Here is a 20,385-nt window from a genome sequence, read left to right on the forward strand (position 1 = left end):
ACATGTCAGAGGAACTGTTTTTGAAGGTGGCATCATCGGAACAGATGCGACGGAGGCGAAGGAACTGAGAGAATGGGATGGAGTCCTTAAAGGAAGCGGGGTGTGAGGAGCTGTAGTCGAGGTAGCTGTGGGAGTCGGTAGGCTTGTAATGGATATTGGTGGACAGTCTATCACCAGAGATTGAGACAGAGAGGTCAAGGAAGGGAAGGGAAGTGTCAGGGATGGACCATGTGAAAATGATGGAGGGGTGGAGATTGGAAGCAAAATTAATAAATTTTTCCAAGTCCCGACGAGAGCATGAAGCAGCACCGAAGTAATCATCGATGTAGCGGAGAAAGAGTTGTGGGAGGGGGCCGGAGTAGGACTGGAACAGGGAATGCCCCATAGCTGGGGCCCAAGCGGGTACCCATAGCCACACCTTTTATTTGGAGGAAGTGAGAGGAGTTAAAGGAGAAATTGTTCAGTGTGAGAACAAGTTCTGCCAAACGAAGGAGAGTAGTGGTGGATGGGGATTGTTCAGGCCTCTGTTCGAGGAAGAAGCTAAGGGCCCTCAGACCATCCCGGTGGGGGATGGAGGTGTAGAGGGATTGGACATCCATGGTGAAGAGGAAGCGGTTGGGGCCAGGGAACTGGAAATTGTTGATGTGACGTAAGGTGTCAGAGGAATCACGGATGTAGGTGGGAAGGGACTGGACAAGGGGAGAGAGAAGGGAGTCAAGATAATGAGAAATGAGTTCCGTGGGGCAGGAGGAAGCTGACACGATCGGTCTAGCGGGACAGTTGTTCGTGGATTTTGGGTAGGAGGTAGAAGCAGGCCATCCAAGGTTGGGTGACTATCAGGTTGGAAGCTGTGGGAGGAAGATCCCCAGAGGAGATGAGGTCAGTGACAATCCTGGAAACAATGGCTTGATGTTCAGTGGTGGGGTCATGGTCCAGGGAGAGGTAGGAGGAAGTGTCTGCGAGTTGACGCTCAACCTCCGCGAGGTAGAGGTCAGTGCGCCAGACAACAACAGCACCACCCTTGTCAGCGGGTTTGATGACACTGTCAGGATTGGACCTGAGAGAATGGAGTGCAGTAAGTTGAGAGAGAGAGAGATCAGAATGGGTGAGAGGAGCAGAGAAATTGAGATGACTAATGTCGCGCCGACAATTCTCAATGAAAAGATCAAGAGAAGGTAAGAATCCAGGTGGAGGGAGAATATTGGAGGTGGGTAAAAGGATCTGTTGAACAGGGAGAGGACTCCTGCCCAAAGTAGTGAGCCCGGAGACGAAGACGCCGGAAGAAGAGTTCAGCATCGTGCCAAGCCTGAAATTCATTGAGATGAGGGCGTAAGGGTATGAAACTAAATTGTTTAATGTGTTTACACAATCCTGAAGTGTGCATGTTGTTTGTAGGATCCTTAATGGTCAGAGATATAAATAAGATTGAAGCAATCCAAAGACATGCTGCACAAATCCGCAAAGGAAATACACAGTCATATCCTTGATCAAAGATTTGGAATAGGAATCACTATAACAGTGGAAGGAAAAATAGACTGACCATGTTCTATAAAATATAGAATGGATTGATGGGGATCGACAGAAACAAGTACCTGGTACTCCCGGCAATGACAAAACACAAGGTAGTGTCCACAAACTACAAAGATCATTTATTCCCAAGACACTATCAACAATCTTAAAGACAATGGAACAAGCTGTTAAAGGAAGTAGTTGCAGCCCCATCACTTGAAATGTTCAAGACCTATCTTTAAATTTTCCATTTAGAAGCTTTTATCAGGACAACCATCTCAGTGGGTCATGTCTAGTTTAGCTAGTGCAGGCACAACTAAAGCAAAATGTAGCATTTGAAATAGATTTAACATTTTGTACTAAAAGATCCCAGTGGTGGAAAAGCAAAATGCTGTAGATGCTAGAAATCTTAACCTGGAAATGGCCAGGCAGCAGCCGTGGAGGCAGGCTTGGCTATTTGAGGTTATTAACCTTTCACCTCTGGCTGCTGGCAGGGCAGGGCGCGTGCCACGTACGCCGCTGGAGCCCGGGCCCAATATCCGGTCGTCGTGCGGCATGACGCAACACTTGGCGGTGACTTCCGGCCGATGGCGCAGCGCCTGAGGTGAGTGACATGGAGGCCGTCTAGCGGCTGAAGCACAACAATTGGAAAGGGTGACACCAGCTAGTATTCGAGGGGTCTCAAACGGAATGTTTTACTGAAGGGAACACTACAGATTCGGACATGCGTTGAAAGTGCCGCTGTTAGAATTTTAGCTGTTATGATCTTCTCTGAAGGGGCCGTTTATTTGGGCGCAAAGTTAGCCTTAGGTGACTTAATCTCCCAAAGCGATCTCTCTAACCCCACACACTGGGGCAACTCAAAGTCTTCCGTCCTAATCCCGAAGCTAAAATCCCACAGTGTTTTTTCCAAACTCCCTTTCTTGTACTTTGGCTCTGATTGTGGTGCTTAAGTTGACATCGTCATTCTGCTCCAACCCTCTCTACTGTCAACCAACGCCATTGAACTTTCCACTGCAGTCAGTGCATCTCTAGCAATGGCTTCTCCTTTTTGTCTCATCTCTTGGGGTACTCCCAAGATCAGAGGTTCCCAGACTTTATTTATTGCATACCCACTTCTGGAGCTGCATGTGTAACCAAATCATCATACTGGTTTAACATTTTAACTGTTAATGCCTAAGCATTGCACAAAATGTACAAAATATCAAACCTAATTTAAACAATAATAGTACTACTTACAATCTCATCCGTCACAATAATGGTATGTTCAAGCATATACACATAACCTTTGGAGTGATGGGCGATAGTTTGAGCTTAAAATTGTTTCCTACATATGGATGTGGCGATATTTTGATTTCATTCCAGTAGGTGAAAACTCTCTTTCACACAGATAAGTTGTACAAACAATACCAAATCCTTGACTGTCCTGTCTGACCATTCAGGAAATCGTGCTCTCATTTGGACTCAAATTTCAGCTAATTGCTTATGTTGGAAGAATGTTTTCACCTGCATCAGCCTGAAAAGTACCTTGAAAACTTTAACAGAATTACCTGGAAAAACTCAGCAGGTCTGGCAGCATCGGCGGAGAAGAAAAGAGTTGACGTTTCGAGTCCTCATGACCCTTCGACAGAACTTGAGTTCGAGTCCAGGAAAGAGCTGAAATATAAGCTGGTTTAAGGTGTGTGTGTGGGGGGCGGAGAGATAGAGAGACAGAGAGGTTTGGGGGGGGGGGGGGGGCGCTGTGGTTGTAGGGACAAACAAGCAGTGATAGAAGCAGATCATCAAAAGATGTCAACGACAATAGTACAATAGAACACATAGGTGTTAAAGTTGGTGATATTATCTAAACGAATGTGCTAATTAAGAATGGATGGTAGGGCACTCAAGGTATAGCTCTAGTGGGGTTTTTTTTATAATGGAAATAGGTGGGAAAAGGAAAATCTTTATAATTTATTGGGAAAAAAAAAGGAAGGGGGAAACAGAAAGGGGGTGGGGATGGGGGAGGGAGCTCACGACCTAAAGTTGTTGAATTCAATATTCAGTCCAGAAGGCTGTAAAGTCCCTAGTCGGAAGATGAGGTGTTGTTCCTCCAGTTTGCGTTGGGCTTCACTGGAACAATGCAGCAAGCCAAGGACAGACATGTGGGCAAGAGAGCAGGGTGGAGTGTTAAAATGGCAAGCGACAGGGAGGTTTGGGTCATTATTGCGGACAGACCGCAGGTGTTCTGCAAAGCGGTCGCCCAGTTTACGTTTGGTCTCTCCAATGTAGAGGAGAAACTTTGTTCCATTTAAATACTGCATGACTGCACATTGCGGGGAAAAAAACCTGGTTGCACACAATTGCAATGTGCAGGAGAAGCCTGTGGCTGCATGGATACTGCAGAACAATTTGTGAATGGGTAGTTGTGTTTGCATTTCACTGGATAGAAAACAGATCTCTCCTGCCAGTTTCACTTAAATCAAAGATGACAAACTGTTCAGATTCACCTAAATCTATTTTCAATAATTAAGACAACATTCAAATTCTGCTCATTTCTTCCTATTTGACATTTCCCCAAAATATTTTTGGAAACTGCAAAGTCCAATGAGGAGGATTATTTTTCACAAAGCAAACTCTCCCCATGTCGCTTTAAGTACATGCTATTCTCAGTACTAGGTATCATTCCATCTTGTAATCACTGTACCTGAAAACTAGATGCCCACTTTTGAAGCAAACTTTTCTCTCTCTCCAGATGAATTAGTTTTAATGCAGCCTATTGTACTTAACATCCACCACTTCTAAAAATAAAAACATACAGTTGCTTTAAATAGTTTTTCCTCTAAGTATTAACATTTTATATTAAAACATTTCACATTTTAATGATTTGTTATGCATTCCAGATTTACATTGGGATTGGTGCACTTAAATTATTAACTTTACAAAGACAATAGGTCAGTCAGCCTGTGAAATTGGTGAATATGAATCAAGATCTTCACATAAAATCATTTGAATTCCTCCCAAAAAAACTAGTATAAAAGTCAAAACTAGACAACAGCATCTTGAAAAGTTGTGGAAAGGACACAATAAAGGAGGAAAAAAATCTTGGGGCAATACCAAGCAAAGATTTTTTTTAAGCAACCTATGGAAATTACAGCATCATCATCACAACCTGCCTCTGTCACTTCCTATAACGTCTGGTCAGTAGTGACCTTGGCAATATTCTGAATTGCAAGTCTTTTTAATTTAGAACTACAGTATCTATAAAGAAAACAAACGTGAGCTCAGCTTGCCAAAATGTTTAAACCCAATCAAATGCAAACCCAAAGACTTTTATTTAACTGCTCACAGTGCCATCCATGCTGGTGACTGAGAGACCGCAGCTATAATTTTTGCAACAAGTTACAGTGAAATGGGAGAAGAAACAAACAAGGCAGATTATGTTGGGGATGTGCACGAGGATCTACCTATAGACAATTTCTCCTGTGTTCCGTTCCACACACACACACACCCCCCCATTCCCCCAGAAATGTTGGTACATGAACCACTGCATTATATCAATGCAAGTTGTACAGTAGATAAAAGCTTGACATGGTTTTTCTCCTTTGTTTGCAAGCACATTATTATTACATAACGTATAATTGCAACACTTGTGCATAATTTCAGTATGATAGAAATGGGGCATTCACCAAATTTATTTGGCAAATTTGTAAAATCCTGCTGAATAATTTTTTGGAAAGAACAGTAATTTCTTCAAGAACAAGCTCCTAAACAGGTCCAACTGGAGGATTTTCCTTTTCTGGATGTTGAAGATGTAACTTCATATTTAATTGTCCAAACCTTATCACTAGCTCTATAATTATGAAATACTATTATTGAAGTTCTTTGGCAAAAGGATGTTAAATCATGGAAGGATAATGTGACAGAAGTTGAGTATTTGGCCCTTCATATCCATGCCAGCTCTGTGCAAGAGCAACTTTGCCGGTCTCACTCCCTTGCCCTTTCTCTATGGCCCTGCAATTTTTTTCTCTTCAAATAATTATCCAATTCCCTTTTGAAAGCAATGATTGAATCAGTTTCCACCACACACTCAGGCAGTGCATTCCAAACCTTAAACATTCACTGCATTAAGAAGAAATGTTTTTTCTCATGTTGCCCTTGATCCTTTTGTCATTCACCTTAAATCAGTATCCTCTGGGTATTGACATTTCTACTAAATGGAACAGTTTGACTTTGAACACCTCTATCAAATCTTTTCTCAGCCTTCTCGAAGGAGAACAGCTCTAGCCTCTCCAAACTATCCACGTAACTGAAATCCCTAATCTCTGGAGCCATTCTTGTGAATCTTTTCTGTCCCATCTCTAATGTCTTCACATCCTTCCTAAAGTGTGGTGCCCAGAATTGGACACACTGCTTCGTATAAAGCCGAGCCATTGCTTTTGCACTCAATGCCTCGGTATTTAAGGCCAAGGATCCCATATACTTTATTAAGCACTTTCTCAACCTGCTTTGCCGCCTTCAATAATTTGTATAGTTACACCTGCAGGTCCCTCTGCTCTTGCACCCCTTTAGAATTAGACCCTTTATTTTTAATTGCCTTTCCTCATTCTTCCTACCAAAAGTATATAATTTCACACTTCTCTGCATTAAATTTCATCTACCACATATCTGCCAGTTCCACCAGCCTGTCTGTCTTCTTGAAGTCTATTGCTATCCTTCTCAAGTTCACAATACTTTCAAATTTTGTGTGATCAGCAAATTTTGAAATTGTACCCTGCACATTCAAGTCTGTCATTAATATAGAACAGCAGTGGTTCTAGTACCGACCCCTGGGGAACCCCACTGTATGCCTTCCTCCAGTTTGAAAAAACAGCCATTCACCACTAAGATAAAAGCAAAATACTGCGGATGCTGGAAATCTAGAACAAAAACAAAAATACCTGGAAAAACTCAGCATGTCTGACAGCATCTGCAGAGAGGAACACAGTAAACGCTTTGAGTCCGAATGAATGATGAAGTCATTCGGGCTCGCTGTGTTAACTGTGTCCCTCTCCGCAGATGCTGTCAAACCTACTGAGTTTTTCCAGGTATTTTTGTTTTTGTTCTAGCCATTCACCACTGCTCCCTTTCCTTTCACTCCGTCAATTTTGTTTCCATGCTGCCACTTTCTGTTTTATTCCATGGGCTTTGAACTTTGCTGACAAGCTTGTTATGCGGCACTTTATCACACACCCTTTGGAAGTCTGTATACCCGACATCAACCGCATTACCCTCATTAACTCTCTCTGATACCCTCATCTGAAAACTCCATTAGTTCAGCATGGTTTGTTTTTAACAAATCTGTGCTGTCTTCCTTTAATTAATCCACACTTGTACCAGTAATTTGTTACTTTTGTCATGTATTATCATTTCTAACAGCTAACAGGGTTTATACAGGCTCTGCTTGCAGCTACAACTAGTTAATTAGATAACTGGCTTAAACAGGTTTTCAGAGGCTAGATTCAGAGAGTATAAAAACAGGCCATCTTACAGTGCTGACTTTTTCTGCACTGGAGTGCTGCTCTGGGCTGCAGTTGGAGTTTGGTGACTGAGAGAGTTCAGTGAGGAGGAAATGAGATGATCCTTTGAGTACTGTGAATACGGTCGGGTAAGTATTTACTACTTTTATCACTTATAGTTTTTAAGGTCTTATTTTGTGGTTCATCGTTTGTAAGGGCTATATTCTGTAACAACGAGGAGCAGGGAAGAAGGGCCCTAGAGTAATTGATATTATTTGATATTGTATCTTGCAAAAGCTTTAATTTAATTTAAAGGGGTAAGTCCTGGTAGGGGAGCTCAAAGCCGTGGTGTGCTCCTCCTGCTCTATATGGGAAGCCGGGAGCATTTCCAGAACCCGGGGCCAGCATGTGTGCAGGAAGTGTCTCCAGCTGCAGCTCCTGGAAGCCTGGGTTTTGGAGCTGGAGCAGCAGCCGGGGACACTGTGGAGCATCTGTGAGGTGGAGAGTATCGTGGATAACACATATAGAGAGGTGGTCACACTGCAGGTGAAGAGTCCACAGGCAGGAAGGGAATGGATGACACCAAGCAGAGCAAGAGGACTAGGCAGGCAGTGCAGGAATCCCCTGTGACTATTCCCCTGCAAAACAGATATACCGTTTTGGATACTGTTGAGGGGATTGGCCTCTAAGGGGAAAGCAGCAACAGCCAAATTCGTTGCACCACAGTTGGCTCTGGTGCACAAGGGAGGAGTAAAAAGTGTGGGAATGCAATACTTATAGGGGATTCAATTGTACGGAGAATAGATAGGTGTTTCTGTGGCCGCAAACGAGACTCCAGGATGGTATGTTGCCTCCCTGGCAACTAGGATCAAGGATGTCTCAGAGTGGCTACTGGACATTCTGAAGGGTGAGGGTGAACAACCAGCGGTCGTGGTATACTTTGGTACAAACGACATAGGTTAAAAAAAGGGATGAGGTCCTAAAAGCAGAATATAGGGAGTTAGGAAGTAAGGTGAAAAGTAGGACCTCAAAGGTAATGACCTCAGGAATACTACCAGTGCCACATGCTAGTCAGAGTAGAAATAGCAGGATATATTGGATGGATACGTGGCTGAAGAGATGGTGTGAGAGGACGGTTTCAGATTCCTGGGACATTGGGACCAGTACAAACTGGACGGGTTACACCTGGGCAGGACTGGGACTAATATCCCGGGGGAATATTTGCTAGAGTAGTTGGGGAGGGTTTAAACTAAAATGGCAGGGGGATGGGAACCTATGCAAGGAGTCAGAGGAGGGGGAATCAAAGACAAGAACAAAAGACAGGAGAATTATAAAAGTGATAGGCAGAGAAATCAAGGGCAAGAATCAAACAGTGAAAAATAGTGGGAACGGGACAAGTAATGTTAAAAAGACAAGCCTTAAGACTTTGTGCTTTAACGCGAGGAGCATTCTCAATAAAGTGGATGAATTAATCGCGCAAATAGATGTAAACAGCTTTAATATAGTCGGGATTACAGAGACATGGCTGCAGGATGACTAGGGATGGGAACTGAACATCCCGGGGTATTCAGTATTTAGGATGACAGACAAAAAGGAAAAGGCGATGGAGTTGCATTGCTGGTTAAAGAGGAAATTAGCACAATAGTGAGGAAAGATATTAGCTCCGACGATGTGGAATCTGTAGGGGTAGAGCTGAGAAATACTAAGGGGCAAAAAACGTTATTGGGGGTTGTATATAGACCCCCAAACTGTAGTGGTGATGTTGGGAATGGCATTAAACAGGAAATTAGAGATGCATGTAATAAAGGAACATCTGTAATTATGGGTGACTTTAATCTGCATATAGATTGGGCAAATCAAATTAGTAACGATAACGTAGAGGAGGAATTCCTGGAGTGTATACAGGATGGTTTTCTGGACCAATATGTTGAGGAACTAACTAGAGAACAGGACATCCTAGACTGGGTATTGTGAATTGAGAAAGGAATAATTGGCAATCTAGTTGTGCAAGGCTCCTTGGGGATGAGCGACCATAGTATGATAGAATTCTTCATCAAGATGGAGAGTGACATAGTTGATTCTGAGACTAGGGTCCTGAATCTTAATAAAGGAATCTACGATGGTATGAGACTTGATTTTGGCTATGATGGATCGGGAAACGTTATTTAAAGGGATGACGGTGGATAGGCAATGGCAAATGTTCAAAGAGCTCATGGGTGAACTGCAACAATTGTTTATTCCTGTCTGGTGCAAAAGTAAAATTGGAAAGGCGGCCAAACCATGGCTTACAAAGGAAATTAGAGACAGTATTAGATCCAAGGAAGAGGCATACAAATTGGCCAGAGAAAACAACAGGCCTGAGGATTGGGAGCAGTTTAGAATTCAGCAAAGGAGGAGCAAGGGATTGATTATGAAGGGGGAAAATAGAGTATGAGAGTAAGCTCGCAGGGAACATAAAAACTGACTGTAAAAGTTTCTATCGGTGTGCAAAGAGAAAAAGATTGGTGAAGACAAATGTAGGTCCCTTTCAGTCTGAAGCAGGGAAATTTATAATGGGGAAAAAAGAAATGGCCGACCAGCTAAATACATACTTTGATTCTGTCTTCACAAAGAAGGACACAAATAACATACCAGAAATGTTGGTGAACACAGGGTTTAGTGAGAGGGAGGAACTGAAAGAAATCAATATTAGTAGGGAAATGGTGTTGGAGAAATTGATGGGATTGAAGGCCAATAAATCCCCAGGGCCTGATAATCGACATCTCAGAGTACTTAAGGAAGTGGCCCTAGAAATAGTAGATGCATTGGTGGTCATCTTCTGAAATTCTGTAGACTCTGGAACAGTTAATGTGACCCCACTATTTAAAAAGGGAGGTAGAGAGAAAACAGGGAATTATAGACCAGTCAGATTTAATAGCTGAGCGCTTGGAAAATACTGGCAGAATCAGACAGAGTCAGCATGGATTTACAAAAGGGAAATCATGCTTGACAAATCTACTGGAATTTTTCAAGGATGTAACTAGTAGAGTTGATGAGGGGTTGCCAGTGGATGTTGTTTATTTGGACTTTCAGAAGGCTTTCGACAAAGTCCCACATAAGAGATTGGCGTGTAAAATCCAAAGCGCATGGGATTGGGGGTAGTGTATTGAGATGGATAGAAAACTAATTGGCAGACAGGAAACAAAGAGTAGGAATAAACGGGTCTTTTTCCGAATGGCAGGCAGTAACTAGTGGAGTACTGCAGGGATTGGTGCTGGGACCCCAGCTATTCACAATATATATTAATGACTTAGATGAGGGAACTAAATGTAATATTTCTAAATTTGCAGATGACGCAAAGCTGGGTGGGAGGGTGAGCTGTGAGGAGAAAGCAGAGATGCTTCAGTATGATTTGGACAAATTGAGTGAGTGGGCAAATGCATGGCAGATGCAGTATAAGGCAGATAAATGTGAGGTTATCCACTTTGGTAGTTAAAACAAGAAGGCAGATTATTATCTGAATGGCTATAAATTGAGAGAGGGGAATGTGCAGTGAGACCTGGGTGTCCTCATGCACCAGTCGTTGAAGGTAAGCATGCAGGTGGTAAAGAAGGCAAATGGTATGTTGGCATTCATAGCAAGAGGATTCGAGTACAGGAGCAGGGAGTCTTGCTGCAATTGTACAGGGCCTTGGTGAGACCACAATTGGAATATTGTGTGCAGTTTTGGTCTCCTTATCTGAGGAAGGATATTCTTGCTATAGAGGGAGTGCAGCGAAGGTTTACCAGACTGATTCCTGGGATGGCGGGACTGACACATAAGGAGAGATTGAGTCGGTTAGGATTATATTCGCTGGAGTTCAGAAGAATGAGGGGGGATCTCATGGAAACCAATAAAATTCTAACAGGACTAGACAGGGTAGATGCAGGAAGGATGTTCCCGATGGTGGAGGAGTCCAGAACCAGGGGTCACAGTCTGAGGATATGGGGTAGACAATTTAGGACTGAGATGAGGAGAAATTTCTTCACCCAGAGAGTGGTGAGCCTGTGGAATTTGCTACCACGGAAGGTAGTTGAGGCCAAAACATTGTATGTTTTCAAGAAGGAGTTAGATATAGCTCTTGGGGCAAAAGGGATCAAAGGATATGGGGAGAAAGCAGGAGCAGGCTATTGAGTTGGATGATCAGCCATAATCATAATGAATGGCAGAGCAGGCTCAAAGGGCCGAATGGTCTACTCCTGCTCCTATTTTCTATGTTTCTATCCCATCACCCAGGTTAAACTGACTGGCCTGTAGTTGCTGGGCTTACCTTTGTACCCTTTTTTGGACAAGGGTGTGACATTTGCTTTTCACCAGTCTCTTGGCACCACCCCTGTATCTAAGGAGGATTAGAAGATTATGACCAATGCTTTCGCAATTTCAATCATCAATATCCTAGGATGTATCTGGTCTGGTCCTGGTGGCTTATAAATTTTAAGTACAGCCAGCCTTTCTAATGCCTACTCTAACAATTTTTAGCCCATCTAGTATCTCAAATACCTCCTTTTCTCTATGACTTGGGCATCTTCTTTCTTGGTAAGGCAAATGCAAAGTAGTAAATTAGTACCTCAGCCAAGCCCTCTGCCTCTATGCTTGAATTTCTTTTTTGGTCCACAAGTGGCCCAGTCCCTCTTTTTACTACCCTTTTACTATTTATATGCCTGAAGAGTTTTAGATTCCCTTGTATGTTAGCTGCCAGTCTCTTTTCTTGTCGTTGCTTTGCTTCTCATTACTTTTTTCACTTGCCCACTAAGCATCAATATTCATCCTGGTTCTCACGTGTATTATCAAGCTGACATCTATTATACACACTTTTTCTGCTCCATGTTACTCTCTATCTCTTTTGTCACCCATGGAGCTCTGGCTTTGTTTGTCCTACCTTTGCCCCTTGTGGGAATGTACCTGCACCATCTTCTCTTTAAAGGGAGCCTATTGTTCTGTTAAGTTTTGCCTGCTAGTATGTTCTGTCATTGTAGCTTTGAGAAGGAGTTTTGTGACTCAGTTCAATAAAGTTTGGAAAACTTGAATGAGCTTTGAGTTTTAAGAAATAGAGCATAATATCAACTTAATAAAGGTTTAATATGTTCACCTCTAACATAGTTGAAAGGAAAATTGCCCATGATCTTTTTGAATATGAAATTTGAGTTGATCAATGTCAAAAAGGCATGAAATGTAATGTTGGAATTAGGATGGAAATTACAGCTGGATATATTTTATTTGTATCAAATGACTATTACTGCTCCCTTTCGAGCTATATCCATGCCCATTTATCAAGCTGTTCTGTCATGCTTCTGTGCATGATTCAGTTTACCTTGGATTGAGGTTTTCCAGTTGGATTCACTTGGTTGCTAACCTCAGACCTCCCCAACTGGATCTCCAAGTTACGTAGTTCTGCTAGTATTGCCTGTAGCTTCCTCCTCATTCCTGACACCGAAGTCCTAGGTGTGCATTTTCCATCCCATTTCTGGTTGAGCCAAAATCTCTAGTCATGTTTGAATTTGGACAGGAAGGGATCATTGGGCATGATGTGGCTGTTAGTGAGTAATTTTATTGAAAGAGTTGCCCTGGTGATACTCGCTTCAAATCATACAGGTTTTCCCATTAATTTCCTACCCTGCCTTGACTTGAATTTTGTGTATCTAATTTCTATTGTAAATTGGGAATTAATGGAATAAATATTTCATGTCACCTGAAGCTCCAAGTAGTTTGGCACAAAATTTGATTTCATTTGGACACTTTGTTAACTAGAAACAGGAGCAGAACAGTTGTATTAGTAGGTTTATCTCACTTAATGTATCACAATAGAAGCAAACCAGTATAAGTCTACACCTGGTTTATTGTGATCAGATTATTCTGCTCTGTACTAAATTAAGAGCAGAATAAAATGCATGTAAAACATACTATATATGATAACAATTAAGACAAATTCCATAGATTAGCTGTTATATGGTGTGAGTTTGATCAAGAATCAGTTAATCAGCCAAAAATAATTTCCAAAACCCCAATTCAGGATTCTCTGCGCTAGATCACGAGCCTATGATCTTGCTGTAAAGTGCACCCATGTGCACATTAGGTAGGCTGGCCTGGTTGTGGTTGCTTGCAGTGGAACTGTTCATCAGTGCTCACTGTCCAGGTTTTCACATGAAGAATGGGCACTTTAGAAGCATTGCCCCAGGACCTTAAGAGGAGCTGTGGCTAAATTGAGAAAGTCAGAGGAGAATTAGAGAAGGAAGCGTAACAGATAAAATTATTCCAGTCATTGCCTCTGTTACCTTTGCTTAAAATCATCAATTGATACAACTTTTTCTATCTGCCTTGTCATCTGTCACAGTTGTGATGTGGTGTTTAATACAATCTTTCATTCATCAGACATTTGCAACATCTGAGCTGATTATGTGACTGCCTGATAAGCAAAGCCCGAAAATTATTTTTTATGGTGTATTGAGAACCGGGAAGTGATTTTTGTGGTGTTCAGCAAAAGAACTAAAAACTAATCAAAATCCCTATGATGTGCAAAATAGACACTCATAAGTGGAACAACATGCTTAAGAAAAGAAAGCACAGCACAAAATAAATCATTCATGAAGGCACTTGCTGCAATGAAGTTTGTCACATTGCTGATGCTGAATGTGAAGGCCAGTTGGAGAAGTCTCACTTGAAAAATCAAGATTCCCAATCCGGTATATCCAGAATCCACTATTCAATCTGTGGATGCCTATTCCAAGCAAAAACAGATCTCTTAAGTCAGCAAATGACTTGCTGCAAAAAATGATATTCTGGCTGTCTTCAAAATTGAAGGACCAATGATGATGATACAATCTTAAAATGGCTTAAAGAGTAAGTAACCTTGGTGTTTCCTCTTTTATTATGGCCTCGAGATATCCCAATGAAGTTGTTAAAATCCCAATGAAGTTGTTTAAACATCAAAATGAGGGGTAGCAAATAGTTGCCAATCTGCAGAAACCTCCACAATAATTAACCTTTAATTGACCTTAGAGCCAATTTACATCACTTGTTCCCACATGGAGTGACTGAGAAGTAGCCTGGTTAGCATCTAACAATTTAAACTGCGCTCCAAACTATGCCACAGGTAAGCCCTTACTTAAAAAAAAACTATATGGGAACTGGAAAGGACAGAAGATTAGTATTTTCCCTTTTAGGGATCAAATCTTGAAATAGATATGGATTGGAAAATGTTTCTCACTTGACTGAAGCATCTGGTATAATTTGAATTTGAAGTTCCTAGGGTCTTTGTGGCAAGTAGGTTATCAACCTTAAGTACAGCTATACTTTAGAGTTCAGTAATATTTTGTGCCCCTGTGTTATGTTTTGCCTTATTTAAAATTCTCATCCTTTTTTCAAATTACTATCTTTGTAATCCCTTCCAGCCCTACGAGCCTTCAATTTACCTCTTGATCATCCCTCATTTTAATTGCTCTAGCTATAGCAATCATTTTTTCAGCTGCCTAGGTCCTATGCTCTGGCACTTGCACCCTAAACCTCTGTCTCTTACCTCACTTTCTTCCTTTAGATGCTCTTTTAAAAACTACCTCTCTTCAGCCCTAATATCCCCTATATGACGTGGTGTCAAACTTTTCTGATAACTCCTGAGAAGCACTTTGGAACATTTTACCACGTTAGAGGTGCTATATAAATAAAAGTTGTCGCTGTCATGATTTGGCATTAAATTAACTATTATGGTGAAAGTCATAATGATGCAACAGGTGATGTTTTCCTGTGACTCATGTCAAAGTATACTGTTGGATAGAGTTGACAAAGTTTTATTTTGTTCTAATTCATGCTGCGCCTGCCTGACTTGGGCTGCTTGATACTGCAAGCAAACTTTTTTTTTGAAGATGTTGAATATTTGTGTACATTTTTAAACAGAAAATATCTAAGTACAAAATTAAATGAAATAATTTGTTTACCTGTTACTTAATGCAGTTCATAATTCTCAGTCTGCAGAATATTTCTGTAAACCTGTGTATGTTTTATTATGAAAACTATGTTTTATGTTTCTTCAATTTCTGCACAATTTTCTCCGTTCCTTTTTTCTGAAGGTGCCAGCTCATGCTGGATAAGGTTTGATAAGCTATTCTAGGTCCCAGTTTTCATATGTGAGCCTAAACATTTCAGCAAGTTATTAATTAATGGGAAACATCACAGAAAACCAATTCCCCCCCTCGATATAGGGATCCAAAGCGAGGTGTCTAGCTGACTTTGTACCCCTTACCCTGCTGAGAACAGCTAACTCAGAACAGACCAGAAATTATCTCCTGATATTTCAATTTCCCTTCTAGACGCTAATGCCTACTGAATATGTGCAAGCAGCTAAGGATAATTAGTAGGTAGTGTTTTTCAGGTAAATGGATCCATCAGTCATGCTTGCAACTATAATTAAGAATTTAATACATTTATTATAGTATTTAAATATATTTAGTTCCAGTGGGACTGTGTGGAATCTCTGCATCATTCCCAACCATCCCACCTGCACTGAGGGGGCGGTGGTTAAGAGCACAGCTGGTGTATTCCAGTTGGATGCTGATCCTGAAAGCTTGCATGTGTGACCCAGTGATTGCATTTGATAAGTGGGTGTTTTCTTCTTTTGTGTACATGTTCATTTGTGAGATCTTAGTAATGTATTATTTTATGTGTTACATTTTTAAGACTGTTCTTTGGTGAGATTTATGAGACTGTTTAAAGTCTATTTTTGGACATTTTTTTTTTAATGAAAGAACCAGTGCTGGTTAACATTTGCACTTTATGCATGTATATGTAAATAAAAATTTAAATGATTTCCCTCTGATTTCTTTTGATAATGTGTCATTTTAAGAATCAAGCTCTCAATATGATTAGTTCCGGTGCTATACATTGGTAATTCTAAACTATGTTACAGATTAAATATGTGAAGTATAATCTGTCCACCACTGGAACAGGAATTGTAGAATTCTGTTTACGGATGCCAAATCCCATATCTGGAAAGCTCAGGTTGAGACTGGATTTTGGGATTTAATGGATTTTGGGTCCTAGGCCTAGCATGTACAGAAAATCTATGAAAAATGAAGAATAAAAGGATTTTATTCCAGGGCACCAGCTTCAAATATAGCCAGTTTTCAGGCCCTACCGGATTTTGGGACACCGAGTAAGGGTCTGGTACCCGTACTTTCAGAGGCTGTTGTTAGAAATTTTATCTTTAGAAGCGTAGTCTCATGTTGCCAATATTTACATTTGTGGTCAAAGGTAGATTTGGGAAAAAAAATATCTGGGGGCTGATTTTGCACTCTTGGTCAGTCCAGGCATTTGAACAAACCCCATTCTCTAGGGTAGGTTTCAAGATTGGACTGGTGGACAGACAGTTCTCCCACTGGATCAGTTATCTCCTCCTTAACATGGGCATTCCATACTGTACACTGAAACAAATTCAATATATATTTGGCATCTAGTTTACAACCATCATAAACTGCATATCACATCACATTCCAAAATGTCACATTTGGTTACAGATGCAAAACAGTATTTGAAATGGAAGCAATTGTTAATCCATTTTCCTATTTAGAGCGATGGCTATAAAGACACAGGTCAGGTTAGTAACTAAAAACCATACTCATGGTCCAGATCAGGGACTGCCAATAAGTGACCCACAGAGATCTTGCTAGTGTAGTTTCTTTTTATAAAAACAAAAAAACTGCGGATGCTGGAAATCCAAAACAAAAACAGAATTACCTGGAAAAACTCAGCAGGTCTGGCAGCATCGGCGGAGAAGAAAAGAGTTGACGTTTCGAGTCCTCATGACCCTTCGACAGAACTTGAGTTCGAGTCCAGGAAAGAGCTGAAATATAAGCTGGTTTAAGGTGTGTGTGTGGGGGGCGGAGAGATAGAGAGACAGAGAGGTGGAGGGGGGTGTGTGGTTGTAGGGACAAACAAGCAGTGATAGAAGCAGATCATCAAAAGATGTCAACGACAATAGTACAATAGGACACATAGGTGTTAAAGTTAAAGTTGGTGATATTATCTAAACGAATGTGCTAATTAAGAATGGATGGTAGGGCACTCAAGGTATAGCTCTAGTGGGGTTTTTTTATAATGGAAATAAGTGGGAAAAGGAAAATCTTTATAATTTATTGGAAAAAAAAAGGAAGGGGGAAACAGAAAGGGGGTGGGGATGGGGGAGGGAGCTCACGACCTAAAGTTGTTGAATTCAATATTCAGTCCGGAAGGCTGTAAAGTCCCTAGTCGGAAGATGAGGTGTTGTTCCTCCAGTTTGCGTTGGGCTTCACTGGAACAATGCAGCAAGCCAAGGACAGACATGTGGGCAAGAGAGCAGGGTGGAGTGTTGAAATGGCAAGCGACAGGGAGGTTTGGGTCATTCTTGCGGACAGACCACAGGTGTTCTGTAGTTTCTTTTTATACTGTACTTAACAGCTTCGGTCCTCTTGTTTGTCTCACCCCCTCTAGTCTTTTTTAACTTAAGGAGGTGTTGCCTGAAATTAGGAGATTTGCATGAACTTGGGTCTGAGCAAACTGTAAGAGGTGTTGATATAATTGCTGTAATGTTACTTAGTGAAATCAATGGGAAATTATTTGTACTTTAGCAATTTTATAACAAGAAAATAGAATTTGAAGCAGAACTGCATGTTGTATCTCAGGCTGGGTAGGGGATGGAACAAGATGCATTTAAGCCTTTATTAGTGTCTGTCTTAAGATGTCTGTGAGAAGGTATGTCAGAATTGCTCACCTAGAGTCCTACTCTGACTCTTTATATAGAGTGTCTTGTCCCTGCAATTTTATTGAAGTGTATGAAGCTCAAGACTTCACAAAGTATTAATGATATACCCTTCATAACAGAAACCATGTTTGTTATTTCATAGTTCTTCAATAAGCAATGAGTTGGCCAAAAAAATTGTTGAAGGTCCGTTGTAACTAGATCTTGTGATTTATAACAGCTTTTATATAGAGTTTCGGATCATTTCATTTCATTAAAAACAGGGATAGAAAGGCAGAAAAAAGTTATTTTCTCCTCCGTTAATATCTGTTTGAAACCATGCATCAAGCCCCTGAAGTGTGAGTAAAGCTTTATTTCTTCTAAACTTTAATCGTTATTTACCCTTGCTGCAAATTCATCTTGTTTGCCTAAAGTTGGCTTGTTTTCCTCCCTTGCGCTGCCTCAGAACTTGTTCACGCCACTGGCTTTCTGTGACTTTACTTCTGCCAATGTCTCCTGGAATATATACAACCAGAGTTGGCAACCCTACTAGTGCGACTCCCCTGCCTTATCCCCAAGGTCTTGCACATTCTTCTTTTTCAGCTAACAATCCAATTCCCTCTTGAATGCCTCAATTGAACCTGCCTCTACCACATACCTGGGTGCGCATTACTGATCCTAACCGTTTGCTGCATGAAAATATTATTCCTCATTTACCATTGCTTCTTTTACCAATTGTCTTAAATCTGTGCCCTTTTGTTTTCAATCCCTGCACCAATGGGAACACTTTTTTCCTACCCACTCTGTCCAGACCCTTCATGATTTTAAATACCTCTCAACTTCTCTTATCCAAGGAAAATAGTCCCAACTTCTCCAATCTAACTAATTATGAAGTTCCTCATCCCTGGGACCATTCTTGTGAATCTGTTTTGCACTCTCTCTGATGCCTTCCCATTTTTCCTAAAGCGTGGCGCTGCCAGAACTGAACACAATACTTAGTTGAGGCTGAATCAGTGTTCTATACAAGTTTAACATAGCTTCCCTAAAACTAATATAAAAACAATGGCATCATATTTCCCTCCATTCAGACCGTTGAAAATCAAAAAGGAAAACTGAATGATGAAATAAGAGATATTGTAAGAAACACACCTCTCCTAGTCTGAAAGAGAAAAGTTCCAACATTTTCTGCTTTTATTTCAACAAATGTTAATTTTGGTTTTTCTTTTAAAGATAATTTATTTTAAAAATGAGATTAAAAACAAGTGTTGTGGCGGTAATAAAAATTGCAATGGTTGCAACAATACATTTTTTGCTTTGTGGGGTTACCAACAGTGATGTCATCACTGCAAGTTAATTGATTAAGCAGATTAATAAAAAATTACTAAAAGATGAAAATCTAACTGAAGATTGGAGCAATGTCATAAAGCATTGGGCATAGCTTGTGTGCTTCAGGCCCTAAGCACACTGAAATTGGAGTAGTACCTTATGTTAAATTCACTAATACATTTTATCATTATGATTTTTCTTCAAAATGTATTTTCTTGCTTTTGCAGTGACATTTGGTTGTTGACATCGCCTTTGTGAAGATTTCTCCATGTTTGAAGAGGCAGTGCCACATGGTTTAGGATAAAACTGGTGACAAACATGCAAGTGTATTGATCAGCAGACCAAACCTTGATATCAGGTAAATTCATTACTAGTATTACACAATATTGTTTTGTATAAGTTTTGTGTTTTCTCTGTGCATATTCCTGGCCAATAGGACTTGCTCCTCCCACACCTTTCCCTGGCCTGTAAGTAGTGTTAACAAATGGACTGGATTGGGAAGCACCAGCAGTGGCCTAGAAACAACTGTCCTAGGGTTTTTCTCTTTTCCCTTATCAGAAAGCATTTGGCTTCTCTCAGCAGTGTTGAGATTGTGAATTAATTGGCAAAGGGAGTTGAACGTGTGTCCTTCGATATCACTTCACTGCCAAATGATAATGTAATTATCTCAACAGACTACAGCAGGTATCTTCAAACTCTTGGGTAGATCATCAAACTTGTAAAATTTCACTTAGTGAATTGTGTAACATAGTTCACAACACTCTGGGCTTCTATTACCATTGAAAGTCACTAAGGGAGACTACAGGCTTGTCTTTTATTCCATTGCATGTATAACCTTTGATTATTGGATTGTGAGAGAGAGAGAAAACCACACATGCATATTACTTAAGTTAAAGTGAACTAACTTCTTTTCCAAGAATGTGAATATTTTTGTAATGGATGGTGCTGGAATGATTGTAACAAGTATTCATCTTTAACTAAAAGCAAAATACTGCGAATGCTGGAAATCTGAAATAAAAACAGAAAATGCTGGAAAAACTCGGCATCGTGGAGAGAGAAACAGAGTTAACGTTTTGAGTCCTTATGACCCTTCTTCAGAGCATCTTTAGTCGTTCACTGCATGTGATACTGTAAAACCTTGCAGAGATGCAGCCTTAAATGGGATTGGGTGGAGCTGTATAAATGTCATCCATAAAGAATTAGAAATAAGGTGGAGTAAGATTGTAGAACCACAGTGGCAGTATATTACCACACCAGTAACCAAAATATTGTGGATATGATGAGTCTGATTTCTGACCAGGTCGTCAGCCATCTCAGCCAACCCTTACTCCTTGTTAAGCCTGACTGCTACTTTTT

At 40.8% G+C, this 20,385-nt stretch overlaps 1 protein-coding gene across 4 annotated transcripts in view; it reads left to right on the forward strand.

Moving 5' to 3' along the window:
- Positions 1-2,050: 2,050 nt before the first annotated feature.
- Positions 2,051-20,385, forward strand: part of LOC121286297 (transmembrane protein 248-like) — a 36,474-nt gene continuing 18,139 nt past the window's right edge. For 3 of the 4 annotated variants that reach the window (XM_041203355.1, XM_041203354.1, XM_041203357.1), the window contains exons 1-2: positions 2,051-2,113; positions 19,257-19,387. The gene's annotated coding sequence lies outside the window, so the exon portion shown is untranslated. Of the gene's footprint in view, positions 2,114-16,789; positions 16,853-19,256; positions 19,388-20,385 lie in introns of those variants that run through there. The other variant, XM_041203356.1, reaches the window with a different exon arrangement.

Source organism: Carcharodon carcharias, chromosome 13, assembly GCF_017639515.1.
Source record: "Carcharodon carcharias isolate sCarCar2 chromosome 13, sCarCar2.pri, whole genome shotgun sequence".
Taxonomy (NCBI): domain Eukaryota; kingdom Metazoa; phylum Chordata; class Chondrichthyes; order Lamniformes; family Lamnidae; genus Carcharodon; species Carcharodon carcharias.